Consider the following 19,871-nt stretch of genomic DNA (forward strand, 5'->3'; position numbering starts at 1 on the left):
ATAACATCTGGGTTTTTTACTCCAAATCACTTTGTTCTGCCAGGGAAGGGAAATGGCTGCAGTGGAGCTAGAACTGGTAGGAGATTTTCAGCAATTCCTCTGATGTGGGGCGGACATGCACTAAATACACAGGTGTGACTGGGTCAAAAGCTACTAGGCCCATTTAATATGGGCTTGGTTTTAACAATAGGTGCACTGGGCTGGGATGGAAAATTCCCTATCTGTGGGACAGGAGTTAACCCTCTAAAATGCCCTGGAGCTACTGCCCAAGAAACAGCATCTTGCTTCTCTGTGCAGGGTAGGGGCTGCTGTGATGGCTTCCAGCTGTGGGTGAATTTCTGGCTGAACCTCTCAGCTGTGTGGAGATCTAAATGTGGGTGCTGTAGCTCACAAGGAAGGAGGAGAGCTGACTGGATTTTCCTATCAAAATATATAGTTCAGTCAGAAATGAAGTTCTCTGTAAGGAAATGCTGATTTCAACTTTTTTTTTTTCAAATTTCCGTTGGGATAATCAACAGGAAAACATTTCATTTTGACATATCCAAATAGCCAAAGTTTGGGGGAAAAAAATCTATTTCATAGCTTCACCCCAGTGAAAAGAAAAGAATCTCCTGCAGGATGGAAGTTCCATTTTCTGAGCAGCTCTAGCGGAGAGGTGAGAGGATGGGAAGCAAAGAGCAATATTGCTATGGTGACAGTTTCATGGCCTGATTCCTGCTGTATGTAATTTACAATAAAGACAGGGGAGAGGAACAGGTCTGTAAAGGGGAGAATGTGCAACTGGAATAAGTGTCACCATGGGGAATAAGGAATTAATTTGGAGGTGGAACTACAATTGTCATTGAAAGGCACAGCAGAGGGGACAATCTGGGGTCCCTCTCATTGACCTGGTGGGGTTTTCATTGGAGCAGAGTACTAGCAGCTGTTGTTTCAGGGACTGGTGACCTTCAGAGAGGTGGCTGTGTATTTCTCCAAGGAAGAATTAGCTCTGCTGGACCCTTGTCAGAAAGCCCTCTATAGGGATGTCATGCAGGAGAATTATGAGGCACTGATCTCACTGGGTAAAGAGCCGTTTCCCCAGGTCAAAGTTAGTCAGATTAGACAAATGTTGCCAAGGGGTAAGAAAGATACAGACTTGCTAGGGATCTGCCCATGGTAGGTGCTGTTAGGACACTTTGCAGCGTAGTCACTGGTGTGTTGGTATTACCCACTGGTAAAGGTGTGCTGCAGCTCCTCTTCAATGCCCATCCCACAGAGGATATCCTTCTGCCATAGCCCCAGATAAAGAGGCTTCGGTCAATTGCAGCAGCTCCTGACTTTAACTCTGGAGGTCACCATTTCAGTCCCTGATGTGTTACCCAAGATGGTGGCTGTCAAACTATTACCAGCAGGCAAATCCTTGGAATAAGTCACAGGCACAATGATGTGTATTCACTTGCAGGATCTGGGGCAGCTTCCTCCCTGCTGCTGGGCAGAAACAGTAAAATGAGGCACATCCTCGAACCACCACCTGAGTTAGGGTTGGGAAGAGCCAAACCCTGGAGTGCCTGTTTGCACCAACAAGCACCTCTTCTCTCAGCCAGCACAATAACACTGTTCCACTATCATCCACCCAGAGTCGGACCACGTGCTATGTCTGGAGTTTGATAGCCAGTCTCTGTACGTGTACACACACACTCCACTGCTCCATCCTCAGAGATGTAGCCGTGTATGCTTAGCAGTGGGATAGTGGTCTAACATTGCTGCTGTCACAGAGTCGTTAAATCCAGGGAGATCCCTGAAGTCTTGCAAAGGGCCTACCACAACTCCCAAGAGACATCTTATTGTCCCCAAAAGCCTCTGCTAATATTTTCCCATCTGCTCCCATGAAATGTCACCTCTGCCCCAGGAACATTGCATAGCAGCCATGCCTTTACTCTCACCCTGTCACCACCTGCTTCCAGCACAAAGGGGTCTTGTTCGTACTAGCTGGTTGTTAAATACCTAGTGCAACCAGCCTCTCTGTCACTCAAGTGCTGCACTCTGGGCTATGCCAGCCCTGCAGCTTGACAACAGATGCACTCTAGTCCCCAAAGGAGCTCAAAGCGTCCCTGTGAAGTGTCCAGTCCCTTGTTACTAGATACCCACAGAAATGCCAGAGGAACACTGTACCCTTGTTTACCAATTTAACCTTAGCCCACCCCTCCTTTATCTCACACAGCACTTGAGTTCAGTTAAATAAAATTTCCTTTTGTTTTATATAAGAAAAAGCAAAGATTCAACTAGACACAAGTGTGAGAGATGAACACAAATGGTTATGTATAAAACCAAATAATAAAATGCAAACTAGGGCCTACACTTGTCAATAGTTCCTTTTCCTATATAGTCATAGGACTGGAAGGGTCAGCGAGAGTCCAGTCCCCTGCACTCATGGCAGGACCAAGCACCATCTAGACCATTCCTGACAGGTGTTTTTCTAACCTGCTCTTAAAAATCTCCAGTGATGGAGATTCCACAACCTCGCTAGGCAATTTATTCCAGTGCTTAACCACCCCGACAGGAAGTTTTTCCTAATGTTCAACCTTAACCTCCCTTGCTGCAATTTAAGCCCAATTGCTTCGTGTTCCAATTGCTTCGTGTTAAAGAGAACAATTTTTCTCCCTCCTTGTAACAACAGTTTTCAAGTACATAAAAGGTTATGTCCCCTCTCTGTCTTCACTTTTCCAGACTAAAGAGACAATTTTTTCAATCTTTCCTCATGTCATATTTTCTAGACCTGTAATCATTTTTTGTTGTTCTCTGGCCTCCTCCAATTTGTCCACATCCTTCCTGAAATGTGGCGCCCAGACTGGACACAATGCTCCAGTTGAGGCCTAATCAGCCAGACTAGAGCAGAAGAATTGCTTCTCATGTCTTTCTTACAACACTCCTGCTAATACATCCCAGAATGATGTTTGCTTTTTTTTGCAACAGTGTTTACACTCTTGACTCATATTTAGCTTTTGGTCCACCCATGACCCCCATATCCCTTTCCACAGTACTCCTTCCTAGGCAGTCATTTCCCATTTTGTATGTGTGCAACTGATTGTTCCTTCCTAAGTGGAGTACTTTGCATTTGATTTTATTGAATTTCATCCTATAAAATAGATTATCTCCCCAAAGTTCAAAGTCCTTTGCAGCGGTTGCTAGCCCCAAGGAGCTCAGACATAGTCTGGCATGAAGCAGCCCACTTGTCAAGGTATCTCCACCCAGGGACACCCTGAACCAGTTTGTGTCTTTATTCCCAGACAGGGTGATCCCCTCTCTGTCATATTGTTCCTTTTCACTTCACTTTGATGTTTATAGTTTTTCCATTGACTTTTTTGGGCTAGTGCAAAGGTAAACAAATAAGCATTGCATTATATCAACAGATGACCAGGGATGGGCACAACTCCCTCCTCCTTGAATGGAGCATCAGAGGTATATTATTGCCTTTTGACTCTCTCTCACTCTTTGACCATAAGGGCATATTTTCAATATAGATAAAATATTCCTGAAATATTACATCTTGCAATGGTTATGAGTATCAATGATACAAGCTTTCAGTAGAGACTTCACATGCTGCCCTTTCTGGATAATTATAATGAAATTGGTATATCATGTGTAGTGAGTTTCATAGAATATCAGGGTTGGAAGGGACTGCAGGACAGTAAGAGCTCATCCCTTATTAGAGGGTAGAAAATCTGCAAAGCAGGAAAATCCGAGAAATGCACTGACTGTGGAAAAAAGGTTTGCTCATAAATTGAATCTTAATAGACACCCTAGAATCCACACTGGAGATAAACCCTATGAATGCCTCAGCTGTGGGAAAAGCTTCAGTTAGAGCTCCACTCTGATAAAACATCAGAAAACTCACAGGTGGGAGAGACCTTATAAGTGTCCTAACTGTTGGAAAACCTTCCGTCAGAGCTTGCACCTTGCTAAACGTGAGAGAACCCACTGGGAAGAAAAGCCCTTTAAATGCCCCTTAAATGCCCCTACTGTGCAAGACATTTCAGTTGCAATATGAATCTTTTTACCCATCAGAGAATCCATATGGGAGAGAAGCCCTACACATATCAACACTGTAGGGAAAGATTTCAGAGTAGCAACCATGTTAGTCTTTATCCATAAAAAGACAAGGAGTACTTGTGGCACCTTAGAGACTAACAAATTAGAGCATAAGCTTTCATGAGCTACAGCATCCGATGAAGTGAGCTGTAGCTCACAAAAGCTTATGCTCTAATAAATTTTTTAGTCTCTAAGGTGCCACAAGTACTCCTTGTCTTTTTACTGTGGGGACAGCTTCACAAAGAGCTCAAACCTTAGTGGACATCAGAGAACCCACACAGGAGAGAGACCTTACAACTGTAAAGACTGTGGGAAAAGTTTCAGTGTGAGCTCAGACATTATAAGGCATCAGAGGGTCTATATAGGGGAGAAACCCTACAAGTGTGAAGAAGTAGGAAAAGCTTCAGTCAGAGCTCAGAAGACATTTGTCATAAATATAAAGGGAAGGGTAAACCCCTTTGAAATCCCTCCTGGCCAGGGGAAAGCTCCTCTCACCTGTAAAGGGTTAAGAAGCTAAAGGTAACCTCGCTGGCACCTGACCAAAATGACCAATGAGGAGACAAGATACTTTCAAAAGCTGGGAGGAGGGAGAGAAACAAAGGGTCTGAGTCTGTCTGTATGCTGCGCTTGCCAGGGACAGAACAGGAATGGAGTCTTAGAACTTTTAGTAAGTAATCTAGCTAGGTATGTGTTAGATTATGATTTCTTTAAATGGCTGAGAAAAGAATTGTGCTGAATAGAATAACTATTTCTGTCTGTGTATCTTTTTTGTAACTTAAGGTTTTGCCTAGAGGGGTTCTCTATGTTTTTGAAACTAATTACCCTGTAAGATATATACCATCCTGATTTTACAGGGGGGATTTCTTTATTTCTATTTACTTCTATTTTTTATTAAAAGTCTTCTTGTAAAACACTGAATGCTTTTTCATTGTTCTCAGATCCAAGGGTTTGGGTTTGTGGTCACCTATGCAAATTGGTGAGGCTTTTTATCCAACATTTCCCAGGAAAGGGGGGGTGCAAGTGTTGGGAGGATTGTTCATTGTTCTTAAGATCCAAGGGTCTGAGTCTGTAGTCACCTAGACAAATTGGTGAGGCTTTTTACCAAACCTTGTCCAGGAAGTGGGGTGCAAGGTTTTGGGAAGTATTTTGGGGGGAAGGACGCGTCCAAACAGCTCTTCCCCAGTAACCAGTATTAGTTTGGTGGTGGTAGCGGCCTGTCCAAGGTGTAATATATTGTACCTTGGGGAAGTTTTGACCTAAGCTGGTAAAGATAAGCTTAGGAGGTTTTTCATGCAGGTCCCCCCATCTGTACCCTAGAGTTCAGAGTGGGGGAGGAACCTTGACATGGTGGCACAGTGGTGGGATTAACCTGAAATCATTTTGAGATCCAGTTGAGATTTTTTGAACTAGAAATACAGATTTTAAAAAGGAATTTTTAGGAAGTCCAGAAGGCAGCTTTGAAACTGAAAGCAGCTTGGTTTCTCTCTGCTTTGTGGCCAAGCAGAGACAAAAGGGGATTATCTTGTGAATTGCAGGTTTTCTTTGCCTGGAGGCAGGGTACTTAACTCCTGCAGGGAAATTCACAGTCTTCCAACCCAGAGGTTTTTTTTTTTTTTTTCTTTTCTTCCTAAAAGTAAATAGGGGGTGTGTGCTCTACCCATTTGCCTGGAGACAAAAGTGGCAGGGTTTTTTTTTAGGATTTTGATTTTTTTTTTGTTTTACAAGGAGCACAGGTTTGAAAAGAAATTTTTTTTCTTCTTTGGGCTGGGTAAGCAGGTTTCCAAGTAGTTGGAGGTTTTTTGCTTTAATTTGGGCCCAGAGCAGAGACAAGGGAATTGTCTTTTTCTGTAGGCTGACAATCACTATCAGAGAATAGGTATTCTATTCCAGCACAGCAAAATTTTACAGCCAAGTTTTGTTTGTTTATTTCTAAACCTCGGGTGTAAAGTTAGTTAAAAACAGAGAGGTTAGAATGGCCAAATCCTCAGCTCGACTACAGCTGGAATTAGCCAAATTTCAGGCTGAGGAAAAACAAAGGGAACATGAAAGACAGATAGAACTCATGCGGCTGAAGGAGGAGGAGAAGGAAAAAGAGAGGAAGCATGTGGAGGAGATGGAGAGGATAAAGGCCCAGCAGAATATACCAACAAACCCTAGCAATCCTTCTCCAGGTACCACTTCCCATCCCAGAAAGTTCCCCACCTACAAGGCAGGTGATGATACTGAGGCCTTCTTAGAAAACTTCGAAAGGGCCTGCCTTGGGTACAACATCTCTACTGACCAATACATGGTAGAGCTGAGGCCGCAGCTCAGTGGACCCTTAGCTGAGGTGGCAGCTGAAATGCCTAAAGAACACATGAACAAGTATGAACTGTTTAAATCCAAGGCGAGAGTCAGAATGGGGATAACACCCGAGCAGTCTCGTCGGAGGTTCAGAGCCCTAAGGTGGAAACCAGACATGTCATTTACCCGACATGCCTACCACATTGTAAAACATTGGGATGCCTGGATATCAGGAGCAAGTGTTGAATCTCCAGTAAATTTGCCCTTCCTAATGCAAATGGAACAATTCTTAGAGGGTGTTCCTGAGGAAATAGAAAGATACATCCTAGATGGGAAACCCAAAACTGTAATTGAGGCAGGAGAGATTGGAGCCAGATGGGTGGAGGTGGCAGAGAAGAAGAAAACTGGTCGCAGTTGGAGCGGAGACCAGAAGGGACCACCCCAGACCACACCCTATTACCGGGGGCCGCCCAAAGCCCCACCTACCTCCCAAAGAACCCTCCAGACCCCTTATCGTCCCACCACCCCGTTCTCCAGCAACCCTCCTCGCCCCCAGTGACCCGTCAGCTGGACGATGTTTTAAGTGTAACGAGCTGGGGCATGTAAAGGCCAACTGCCCCAAGAACCCCAACAGATTACAGTTCATTGCACCGGAATCACACCAGAGGTCCACAGGCCCAGATACCTCCCAGATACCCTTGGAGCGGAGGGAAACTGTGAGTGTGGGTGGGAAGAAGGTCACCGCGTGGAGGGACACCGGAGCACAAGTGTCAGCTATCCATGCTTCCTTAGTGGACCCCAATTTAATCAACCCAGAGATCCAAGTGACGATTCAACCCTTCAAGTCCAACTCTTTCAATTTGCCTACAGCCAAGTTGCCTGTCCAGTACAAGGGCTGGTCAGGAATGTGGACTTTTGCAGTCTATGATGATTATCCCATCCCCATGCTGTTGGGGGAAGACTTGGCCAATCATGTGAAGCAGGCCAAGAGGGTGGGAATGGTCACCCGCAACCAGGCTAAACAAGCCGTGAGGCCTAGCTCTGTTCCGGAAACTTCTATCAGGACCCAGTCAGAGGTGATGGACCTGGACCCCAGGCCAATGTCTGCAACAGCAGTAGTGGATCCAGTCCCAGAGACCCAGACGGAACCAGTCCCAGAACCGGAACCAGCCGAACAACCAACACCAGACCCCGTGTCAGCACTGAATCCAGTACTTGCAACCTCAACACCAGAGGGCCCCACCGAACCTGAACTGGCAGCAGCCGATAACCCTACACAAGAGGCTCAGCCGGAGCCTGAATCCCAACATAGTGCACCAGCGGAGAGCGGTTCACAGTCAACAGAAACAGCTCCATCCCCTATATCGCTTCCAGAGGGACCAAGCCTAGGTCCACAATCCCATGAGGAACTGATGTCTCCAGCATCAAGGGAACAGTTCCAGACCGAACAGGAAGCAGATGAAAGCCTCCAGAGAGCTTGGACGGCGGCACGGAGCAACCCACCGCCTCTCAGCTCTTCTAATCGATCCAGGTTTGTTGTAGAAAGAGGACTTTTATACAAGGAAACTCTTTCTGGGGGACACCAGGAAGACTGGCATCCTCAGAGACAGTTGGTAGTTCCAACTAAATACCGGGCCAAGCTCTTGAGCTTAGCCCATGATCACCCTAGTGGCCATGCTGGGGTGAACAGGACCAAAGACCGTTTGGGGGGGTCATTCCACTGGGAGGGAATGGGCAAGGATGTTTCTACCTATGTCCAGTCTTGTGAGGTGTGCCAAAGAGTGGGAAAACCCCAAGACCAGGTCAAAGCTCCTCTCCAGCCACTCCCCATCATTGAAGTTCCATTTCAGCGAGTAGCTGTGGATATTCTGGGTCCTTTTCCAAAAAAGACACCCAGAGGAAAGCAGTACATACTGACTTTCATGGATTTTGCCACCCGATGGCCGGAAGCAGTAGCTCTAAGCAAAACCAGGGCTAAAAGTGTGTGCCAGGCACTAGCAGACCTTTTTGCCAGGGTAGGTTGGCCCTCCGACATCCTCACAGATGCAGGGACTAATTTCCTGGCAGGAACTATGAAAAACCTTTGGGAAGCTCATGGGGTAAATCACTTGGTTGCCACTCCTTACCATCATCAAACAAATGGCATGGTGGAGAAGTTTAATGGAACTTTGGGGGCCATGATACGTAAATTTGTAAATGAGCACTCCAATGATTGGGACCTAGTATTGCAGCAGTTGCTCTTTGCCTACAGAGCTGTACCACATCCCAGTTTAGGGTTTTCCCCATTTGAATTTGTATGTGGCCGTGAGGTTAAGGGGCCATTGCAGTTGGTGAAGCAGCAATGGGAGGGATTTACACCTTCTCCAGGAACTAACATTCTGGACTTTGTAACCAACCTACAAAACACCCTCCGAACCTCTTTAGCCCTTGCTAGAGAAAACTTACAGGATGCTCAAAAAGAGCAAAAAGCCTGGTATGATAAACATGCCAGAGAGCGTTCCTTCAAAGTAGGAGACCAGGTCATGGTCTTAAAGGCGCTCCAGGCCCATAAAATGGAAGCATCGTGGGAAGGGCCATTCGTGGTCCAGGAGCGCCTGGGAGCTGTTAATTATCTCATAGCATTCCCCACCTCCAACCGAAAGCCTAAGGTGTATCATATTAATTCTCTAAAGCCCTTTTATTCCAGAGAATTAAAGGTTTGTCAGTTTACAACCCAGGGAGGAGACGACGCTGAGTGGCCTGAAGGTGTCTACTACGAAGGGAAATGTGCTGGTGGTGTGGAAGAGGTGAACCTCTCCATGACCCTTGGGCGTATGCAGCGAGAGCAGATCCAGGAGCTGTGCACTAGCTACGCGCCAATGTTCTCAGCCACCCCAGGACTGACTGAACGGGCATACCACTCCATTGACACAGGTAATGCTCACCCAATTAGGGTCCAACCTTACCGGGTGTCTCCTCAAGCTAAAACTGCTATAGAACGGGAGATCCAGGATATGTTACAGATGGGTGTAATCCGCCCCTCTGAAAGTGCATGGGCATCTCCAGTGGTTCTAGTTCCCAAACCAGATGGGGAAATACGTTTTTGCGTGGACTACCGTAAGCTAAATGCTGTAACTCGCCCAGACAACTATCCCATGCCACGCACAGATGAGCTATTAGAGAAACTGGGAAGGGCCCAGTTCATCTCTACCTTGGACTTAACCAAGGGGTACTGGCAGGTACCGCTAGATGAATCTGCCAAGGAAAGGTCAGCCTTCATCACACATCTCGGGCTGTATGAATTTAATGTACTCCCTTTCGGGCTGCGAAATGCACCCGCCACTTTCCAAAGACTTGTAGATGGTCTCCTAGCGGGATTAGGAGAATATGCAGTCGCCTACCTTGATGATGTGGCCATATTTTCGGATTCCTGGGCAGACCACCTGGAACATCTACAAAAAGTCCTTGAGCGCATAAGGGAGGCAGGACTAACTGTTAAGGCTAAGAAGTGTCAAATAGGCCTAAACAGAGTGACTTACCTTGGACACCAGGTGGGTCAAGGAACTATCAGCCCCCTACAGGCCAAAGTGGATGCTATCCAAAAGTGGCCTGTCCCAAAGTCAAAGAAACAGGTTCAATCCTTCTTAGGCTTGGCCGGTTATTACAGACGATTTGTACCGCACTACAGCCAAATCGCTGCCCCACTGACAGACCTAACCAAAAAGAAACAGCCAAATGCTGTTCAGTGGACCGGAAAGTGTCAGAAGGCCTTTAACAAGCTTAAAGCGACACTCATGTCTGACCCTGTACTAAGGGCCCCAGACTTTGACAAACCGTTCCTAGTAACCACAGATGCATCCGAGCGTGGTGTGGGAGCAGTTTTAATGCAGAAAGGACCTGATCAAGAATTCCACCCTGTAGTGTTTCTCAGCAAAAAACTGTCTGAGAGGGAAAGCAACTGGTCAGTCACTGAAAAAGAATGTTATGCCATTGTCTACGCTCTGGAAAAGCTACGCCCATATGTTTGGGGACGGCGTTTCCACCTGCAAACCGACCATGCTGCACTAAAGTGGCTTCACACCGTCAAAGAAACTAACAAAAAACTTCTTCAGTGGAGTTTAGCTCTCCAAGATTTTGATTTCGACATCCAACACATCTCAGGAGCTTCTAACAAAGTGGCTGATGCACTCTCCCGTGAAAGTTTCCCAGAATCAACTGGTTAAAATCGTCCTTGAGATGTGGAAAATATTGTTAGTCTTTATGTACTTGGTAGTATATTTAGAGATGCATGTGTCTTATTAACTCTGTTTTCCTAGAGCTCCAGGAAGAAATCCCAGGCAGTGTTTCACCCTAGCTGAGATTTGGGGGGCGTGTCATAAATATAAAGGGAAGGGTAAACCCCTTTGAAATCCCTCCTGGCCAGGGGAAAGCTCCTCTCACCTGTAAAGGGTTAAGAAGCTAAAGGTAACCTCGCTGGCACCTGACCAAAATGACCAATGAGGAGACAAGATACTTTCAAAAGCTGGGAGGAGGGAGAGAAACAAAGGGTCTGTGTCTGTCTGTATGCTGCGCTTGCCAGGGACAGAACAGGAATGGAGTCTTAGAACTTTTAGTAAGTAATCTAGCTAGGTATGTGTTAGATTGTGATTTCTTTAAATGGCTGAGAAAAGAATTGTGCTGAATAGAATAACTATTTCTGTCTGTGTATCTTTTTTGTAACTTAAGGTTTTGCCTAGAGGGGTTCTCTATGTTTTTGAATCTAATTACCCTGTAAGATATATACCATCCTGATTTTACAGGGGGGATTTCTTTATTTCTATTTACTTCTATTTTTTATTAAAAGTCTTCTTGTAAAACACTGAATGCTTTTTCATTGTTCTCAGATCCAAGGGTTTGGGTTTGTGGTCACCTATGCAAATTGGTGAGGCTTTTTATCCAACATTTCCCAGGAAAGGGGGGGTGCAAGTGTTGGGAGGATTGTTCATTGTTCTTAAGATCCAAGGGTCTGGGTCTGTAGTCACCTAGACAAATTGGTGAGGCTTTTTACCAAACCTTGTCCAGGAAGTGGGGTGCAAGGTTTTGGGAAGTATTTTGGGGGGAAGGACGCGTCCAAACAGCTCTTCCCCAGTAACCAGTATTAGTTTGGTGGTGGTAGCGGCCTGTCCAAGGTGTAATATATTGTACCTTGGGGAAGTTTTGACCTAAGCTGGTAAAGATAAGCTTAGGAGGTTTTTCATGCAGGTCCCCCCATCTGTACCCTAGAGTTCAGAGTGGGGGAGGAACCTTGACAACATTAGACACCAGAAAACCCACATGGGAGAGAGATCCCATCTCTGCCCCAACTGCAAGAAAAGCTTCACTCAGAGCTCAGCCTTTATTAGGCACCAGAGACTCCATGCAGAGGATAATACCCTATAAGCTTCTTGTCTAGGGGTGGAGGAAAAGAATAACACATTTGCAGAGTCCTGTGGATATTAGTTTCATGTGGTGCAAGGGTTCCAGGCCACTAATTTCTCTCTCCCTCCTTCTCGTATTGCTCTATCCATATCACCTCTACCCTTCCAGAGTGTCTTCCCTAAAGCCCTTTCTTGATCCTTTATAAAAAGTTCAAACTCCACATCCTCCCTTTTAAGGCTTTACACTGCACTCTCCCCTCTGGCTGCCTCTTACCTCCCATATTCTCTCCCCACCCCCGTTGTGCCCTGTGCTCTTCCCACTCTTCTTGGCCTTTTGCTCTCTTTAGGTCAAATGAGCTGGGGTATATCAGTGTAATTCCATTGGCTTCAGTGGAGCAAGGCTGAGTTGCAGCAGCTGATGATCATGCCTGTTTTTTCCAGCTGGCCTTTTCCTGTGCCGCTAATATCCCCACTCTCTTCCCATTTCGCCAAACTCCAATGGGCCACCAAAATGTACACAGAGTTGGTGTGGTCTCCCTGTCCAAACTCCTAGGCTGAGCTAACAAAATTAAAGTCCTTACATGCAATGGTTAGTATGATAAAGCACCAGAGACTAGAGAATCATAGGACGGGAAGGGATCTTGAGAGGTCATCTAGTCCAGTCCCCTGCACTCATAACAGGAATAAATATCACCTGCCAGGGATGGCATAGATGTTTGTCTAACCTGCTCTTAATCTCCAGTGATGGAGTCAAGGTTCCTTCCCCACTCTCAACTCTAGGGTACAGATATGGGGACCCGCATGAAAGACCCCCCTAAGCTTATTTCTACCAGCTTAGGTTAAATAAAACTTCCCCAAGGCACAAAGTCTTTGCCCTTGGATTAGGTAAAATACTGCCGCCACCACCAAGTGTTTTAGACAAAGAGCAGGGAAGGGATCACTTGGAGTCCTATTCCCCCAAGCCCTACACCCCCTTTCCTGGGGAAGGCTTGATAATATCCTCACCCATTGGTACAGGTGAACACAGACCCAAACCCTTGGATCTTAAGAGCAATGAAAAAAAAAATCAATCAGGTTCTTAAAAAGAAGAATTTTATTTAGAGAAAAGGTAAAAGAATCACCTCTGTAAAATCAGGATGGTAAATACTTTACAGGGTAATCAGATTCAAAACAGAGAATCCCTCTAGGCAAAACATTAAAAGTTACAAAAAGACACAAAAACAGGAATACACATTCCCTCCAGCACAGTGAATTTACAAGCCAAAACAAAGAAAAACCGAACGCATTTTCTAGCTAGATTACTTACTAACTTTACAGGAGTTGAAGGGCTTGCATCCTTGATCTGTTCCCAGCAAAGGTATCACAGACAGACAAAACCCTTTGGTGCCCCCCCCGTCCAGATTTGAAAGTATCTTGTCCCCTCATTGGTCATTTTGGGTCAGGTGCCAGTGAGGTTACCTTAGCTTCTTAACCCTTGTACAGGTGAAAGGGTTTTGCCTCTGGCCAGGAGGAATTTTATAGTACTGTATACAGAAAGGTGGTTACCCTTACCTTTGTATTTATGACACGCCGCCCCAAATCACAGATAGGGTGGAATACTGGCTGTGATTTCTTCCTGGAGCTCTAGGAGAAAGAGTTAAAAAGACACATGTATCTCTAAATATACTATTAACCGTATGAAGACTAACAATATTTTCCACATCTCAAGGACTATTTTAACCAGTTGATTCTGGGAAACTTTTATGGGAGAGTGCATCAGCCACTTTGTTAGAAGCTCCTGAGATATGTTGGATGTCGAAATCAAAATCTTGGAGAGCTAGACTCCACTGAATAAGTTTTTTGTTATTGCCCTTGGTGGTATGAAGTCACTGTAGTGCAGCATAGTCGGTTTGCAGGTGGAAACGCTGTCCCCAAATGTATAAGCGGAGCTTTTCCAGAGTGTAGACAATGGCGTAACATTCGTTTTCACTGATTGACCAGTGGCTTTCCCTCTCAGACAGTTTCTTGCTGAGAAACACTACAGGATGGAATTCTTGATCAGGTCCTTTCTGCATTAAAACTGCTCCCACACCACGCTCAGATGCATTTGTGGTTACTAGGAACGGTTTGTCAAGTCTGGGGCCCTTAACACAGGGTCAGACATGAGTGTCGCTTTAAGCTGGTTAAAGGCCTTCTGACACTCTTCAGTCCACTGAACTGCATTTGGCTGTTTCTTTTTGGTTAGGTCTGTCAGTGGGGCGGCAATTTGGCTGTATTGCAGTACAAATTGCCCGTAATAACCTGCCAAGCCTAAGAAGGATTGGACCTGTTTCTTTGACTTTGGGACAGGTCACTTTTGGATAGCATCCACTTTGGCCTGTAGGGGGTTGATAGTTCCTGGACCCACCTGGTGTCCAAGGTAAGTCACTCTGTTTAGGCCTATTTGACACTTCTTAGCCTTGACAGTTAGTCCTCCCTCCCTTATGCGCTCAAAGACCTTTTGTAGATGTTCCAGGTGTTCTGTCCAGGAATCCAAAAATATGGCCACATCGTCAAGGTAGGTGACTGCATGTTCTCCCAATCCTGCTAGGAGACCATCTACAAGTTTTTGGAAGGTGGTGGGTGCATTCCGCAGCCCGAAAGGGAGCACATTAAATTCATACAGCCCGACATGTGTGATGAAGGCTGACCTTTCCTTGGCGGATTCATCTAGCTGTACCTGCCAGTACCCCTTGGTTAAGTCCAAGGTAGAGCTGAACTGGGCCCATCCCAGTTTCTCCAATAGTTCATCTGTGCGTGGCATTGGATAGTTGTCTGGGCGAGTTACAGCATTTAGCTTATGGTAGTCCACGCAAAAACATAGCTCCCCATCTGGTTTGGGAACTAGAACCACTGGAGATGCCCATGCACTGCCAGAGGGGTGGATTACACTCATTTGTAGCATACCCTGGATCTCCTGTTCTATAGCAGTTTTAGCTTGAGGAGACACCTGGTAAGGTTGGGCTCTAATTGGGTGAGTATTACCGGTGTCAATGGAGTTCAGTCAGTCCTGGGGTGGCTGAGAACATTGGTGCCTAGCTAGTGCGCAGCTCCTTGATAGGCTGTCACTGCATATGCCCAAGGGTCATGGAGAGGTGGTGTGGAAGAGGTGAACCATCACTTTTCCCTTCATAGTAGACACCTTTAGGCCACTCAGTGCCATCTCCTCCCTGGGCTGTAAACTGACAAACCTTTAATTCTCTGGAATAAAAGGGCTTTAGAGAATTAGTATAGTACACCTTAGGCTTTCGGTCGGAGGTGGGGAATGCTATGAGATAATTAACAGCTCCCAGGTGCTCCTGGACCACGAATGGCCCTTCCAACAACACTTCCATTTTATGGGCCTGGAGTGCCTTTAAGGCCATGAACTGGTCCCCTACTTTGAAGGAATGCTCTCTGGCATGTTTATCATACCAGGCTTTTTGCTCTTTTTGAGCATCCTTTAGGTTTTCTTTAGCAAGGGCTGGAGAGGTTCGGAGGGTGTTTTGTAGGTTGGTTACAAAGTCCAGAATGTTAGCTCCTGAAGAAGATGTAAACCCCTCCCATTGCCGCTTCACCAACTGTAATGGCCCCTTAACCTCACGGCCATATACAAGTTCAAATGGTGAAAACCCTAAACTGGGATGTGGTACAGCTCTGTAGGCAACTGCTGCAACACTAGTGCCCCAATCACTGGAGTGCTCATTTACGAATTTACATATCATGACCCCCAAACTTCTCCACCATGCCATTTGATAGTGGTAAGGAGTGGCAACCAAGTGATTCACCCCAAGAGCTTCCCAAAGTCTTTCCATAGTTCCTGCCAGGAAATTAGTTCCTGCATCTGTAAGGATGTCAGAGGGCTAACCTACCCTGGGCAAAAAAGTCTGTTAGTGCCTGGCACACACTTTTAGCCTGAGTATTGCTTAGAGCTACTGCTTCCGGCCATCAGGTGGCAAAATTCATAGAAGTCTGTATGTACTGCTTTCCTCTGGGTGTCTTTCGGAAAAGGATCCAGAATATCCACAGCTACTTGCTGAAATGGAACCTCAATGATGGGGAGTGTCTGAAGAGGAGCTTTGACCTGGTCTTGGGGTTTTCCCACTCTTTGGCACACCTCACAAGACTGGACATAGGTAGAAACATCCTTGCCCATTCCCTCCCAGTGGAATGACTTTCCCAAATAGTCTTTGGTTCTGATCATCCTAGTGGCCATGCTGGGGTGAACATGTGCTAAGCTCAAGAGCTTTAACCGGTACTTAGTTGGAACTACCAACTATCTGAGGATGCCAGTCTTCCTGGTGTCCACCAGAAAGTTTCCTTGTATAAAAAAAAAAGTTCTTTCTACAGTAAACCTGGATTGATTAGAAGAGCTGAGAAGCGATGGGTTGCTCCGTGCCGCTGTCCAAGCTCTCTGGAGGCTTTCATCTGCTTCCTGTTTGGTCTGGAACTGTTCCCTTGATGTTGGGGACATCAGTTCCTCACTGGATTGTGGACCTGGGCTTGGTCCCTCTGGAAGTGATGCAGGTGATGGGGCTGTTTCCATGGACTGTGAACCGCTCTCCACTGGTGCACTATGTTGGGGTTCAGGCTCCAGCTAAGCCTCTTGTGTAGGATTATCTGCTGCTGCCAGTGAAGGTTCAGTGGGGCCCTCTGGTTTTGGGGTTGCAAGCAAGGTTCTGGTGCTGGTTGTTCTGCTGGTTCCAGTTCTAGGACTGGCTCTGTCTGGGTGTCTGTGATTGGATCCACTACTGTTGTTGCAGACATTGGCATGGGGTCCAGTTCCACCACCTTTGACCAGGTCCTGGTAGAAGTCTCCAGAACAGAGCTTGGTGTGACAGCTTGCTTAGCCTGTCTGCGGGTGACCATTCCCGCCCTCTTGGCTAGCTTCACATGATTGGCCAAGTCTTCCCCCAACAGATGGGGATGGGATAATCATAGACTGCAAAAGTCCACTTTCCTGACCAGCCCTTGTGCTAGACCAGCAACTTGACTGTAGGCAAGTCAAAAGAGTTTGACTTGAAGGGTTGAACTGTCACTTGGACCTCTGGGTCAATTAAATTGGGGTCCACTAAGGAAGTGTGGATAGCCAACACTTGTGCTCCGGTGTCCCTCCACACTGTGACCTTCTTCCTGCCCACACTCAGTTTCCCTCTGCTCTGAGGATATCTGGGAGGCATCTGGACCTGAGGACCTTTGGTGGGATCCCGGTGTAGTGAACTGTAATCTGTTGGGGTTCTTGGGGCAGTTGGCTTTACATGACCTGGCTTGTTACATTTAAAACATCATCCAGCTGACTGGTCACGGGGGCAAGGTGGGTTGCTGGAGAATGGTGTGGCGGGACGATAAGGTGTCTTGAGTGTTCTTTGGTGTGTAGTTGGGGCCTTAGCTGCCCCTGGTAGTAGTGTGTGGTCTGAGGGTGTCCCTTCTAGTATCTGCTCCAACTGTGACCAGGGTTGTTTCTCTCCTCCCTCCACCCGTTTTGTTCTGTTTTGCCCCTCCTCTCCAGCAGTCTGGGACTCCTTGTATTGATCAGCATAAGAAGCAAGACTTCCTGCTGAGTCCATTTCTTATCCCATAAACACTGTTTTATATCATTCTTGGACATATTCAGGAATTGCTCCTGTATCATCAAATCCTGCATTCCTCCAAAGCTAGTTACATCCTGTCCTTTGAGCCGTTTATCAAACAGATCTGGTTTACATAAGCCACATTACTTAGTCCAGGTCCTCTCTTAAGGGCTCTAAAGTTTACTCTAAGTTTCAGGTGTAACTTGAAATTGTTTTTAAAACCAAATCCTTGAATTATAGTTAGAAGCCTCTTCAATAGGCATCTTATTGAATATGTCCAGAGCTCTTCCAGTCAATTTTGTGACCAATGTGGTCATCTTGTGAGCTTCAGGAATTTTATGGAGTGTGCAGTCTCAAAGGTGAGAAAATATTCAGTAATATCACTGTTATTCCTCATACTGTGGATATAGTTGCTCCCATTTGTGGATTGTTGGGAAAGGATTATTAGAGTTATTTGGTATGTTCTGCTGAGCCTTTGCCTTCTGTATCTCCAGTGCATGCTTCCTCTCTTTTTCCCTCTCCTCCATAGCTCTCTGGTGGGCAGCCTCTTCTGCCTTCACTCTGGCTTTTTCTTTGGCCGCTTGTGCATCAATCTCTATCTGTCTGAGTTCTACCCATCTTTCATGTTCCTTCTGTCTTTCCTCAGCTTCCAATCTGGCTAATTCCAGTTTCTGTTGAATATTGCATTGTCATCCTAGCCTCTCTATGTTTAACCTTGCTATACCAGAGAGTTAGAAAGAAAAAAAAAACTGGTTTGTAAAATTTTGCTGCGCTGTAACCTGATAGCTGTTCTCAGCCTATAGAAAAATCCTTTTGTTATGGAGCTGCTCTGTCCCTAGGCAGAGAGACAGAATCTGCAGCTGCAATCACCTTTTACAAAACCTTTTAAAATCCTGCTGTGCTTCTGGTTCAAAAAAAATGATCCCACCACTCTGCCACCATTTCAAGGTTCCTTCCCCACTCTGAACTCTAGGGTACAGATGTGGGGACCTGCATGAAAGACCCCCCTAAACTTATTTCTACCAGCTTAGGTTAAAACTTCCCCAAGGCACAAAGTCTTTGCCCTTGGATTAGGTAAAACACTGCCACCATCAAGTGTTTTAGACAAAGAACAGGGAAGGGACCACTTGGAGTCCTATTCCCCCCCCAGGAAAGGAGATGTAGGGCTTGGGAAGGCTTGATAAATATCCTCATGCATTGGTACAGGTGAACACAGACCCAAACCCTTGGATCTTAAGGGCAATGAAAAAAATATCAATCAGGTTCTTAAAAGAAGAATTTTATTTAAAGAAAAAGGTAAAAGAATCACCTCTGTAAAATCAGGATGGTAAATACTTTACAGGGTAATCAGATTCAAAACAGAGAATCCTTCCTGGCCAGAGGCAAACCCTTTATGGGTGAAAGGGTTAAGACGCTAAGGTAACCTCGCTGGCACCTGACCCAAAACGACCAATGAGGGGACAAGATACTTTCAAATCTGGAGGGGGGTGCACCAAAAAGGGTTGTCTGTCTGTCTGTGTGATACCTTTGCTGGTAACAGATCAAGGATGCAAGCCCTTCAACTCCTGTAAAGTTAGTAAGTAATCTAGCTAGAAAATGCGTTTGGTTTTTCTTTGTTTTGGCTTGTAAATTCGCTGTGCTGGAGGGAAATGTGTATTCCTGTTTTTGTGGTCTTTTTGTAACTTAAGGTTTTGCCTAGATGGATTCTCTATGTTTTGAATCTGATTACCCTCAGTTAACTAATGCAATTAATGTAAAAAAAGTTAATTGCAGTTTTAATCACACTGTTAAATAGAATTGAAAAATGTGATGTTTTTCTATATTTTCATATATTGTATTGTGTTGTAACTGAAATCAAAGTATATTACAAATATTTGCACTGTAAAAAAGAAATAGTATTTCTCAATTTCTCATACAATTACTGCAGTGCAATCTTTCACGAAAATACAACTTACAAATGTAGCTTTTTTCCCCCTCTTACATAACTGCACTAAAAAACAAAAATATAAAACTTCAGAGCCTACAAGCCCACTTAGTCCTACTTCTTGTTCAGCCAATTGCTAAGATAAACAAGTTTGTTTACATTTACAGGAGATAATGCTGCTTTCTTATTTACAAGGTCATCAGAAAGTGAGACTAGGTATTTGCATGGCACTTTTGTAGCTGGCATTGCAAGATATTTACATGCCAGATATGCTAAACATTTGTATGCCCCTTCATGCTTCGGCCACCATTCCAGAGGCCATGCTTGCATGCTGATTACGCTCGTTAAGAAACTAATGTGTTAATTAAATTTGTGACTGAACTCCTTGTCCTTGTTACTGAATGCATGTCCCCTGGAATGGTGGCTGAAGCATGAAGGGATGTATGAATCTTTAGCACATCTGGCCTGTAAATATCTTGTGATGCTGGCTACAACAGTGGCATGAGAACGCCTATTCTCACTTTCAGGTGGCATTGTAAACAAGAAGCAGGCAAAGCTTTTGACACGGTCTCCCACAGTATTCTTGCCAGCAAGTTAAAGAAGTATGGGCTGGATGAATGGACTATAAGGTGGATAGAAAGTTGGCTAGATTGT

The sequence above is a fragment of the Lepidochelys kempii genome, chromosome 14 (genome assembly GCF_965140265.1).
Source record: "Lepidochelys kempii isolate rLepKem1 chromosome 14, rLepKem1.hap2, whole genome shotgun sequence".
In the NCBI taxonomy this organism is placed as follows: domain Eukaryota; kingdom Metazoa; phylum Chordata; order Testudines; family Cheloniidae; genus Lepidochelys; species Lepidochelys kempii.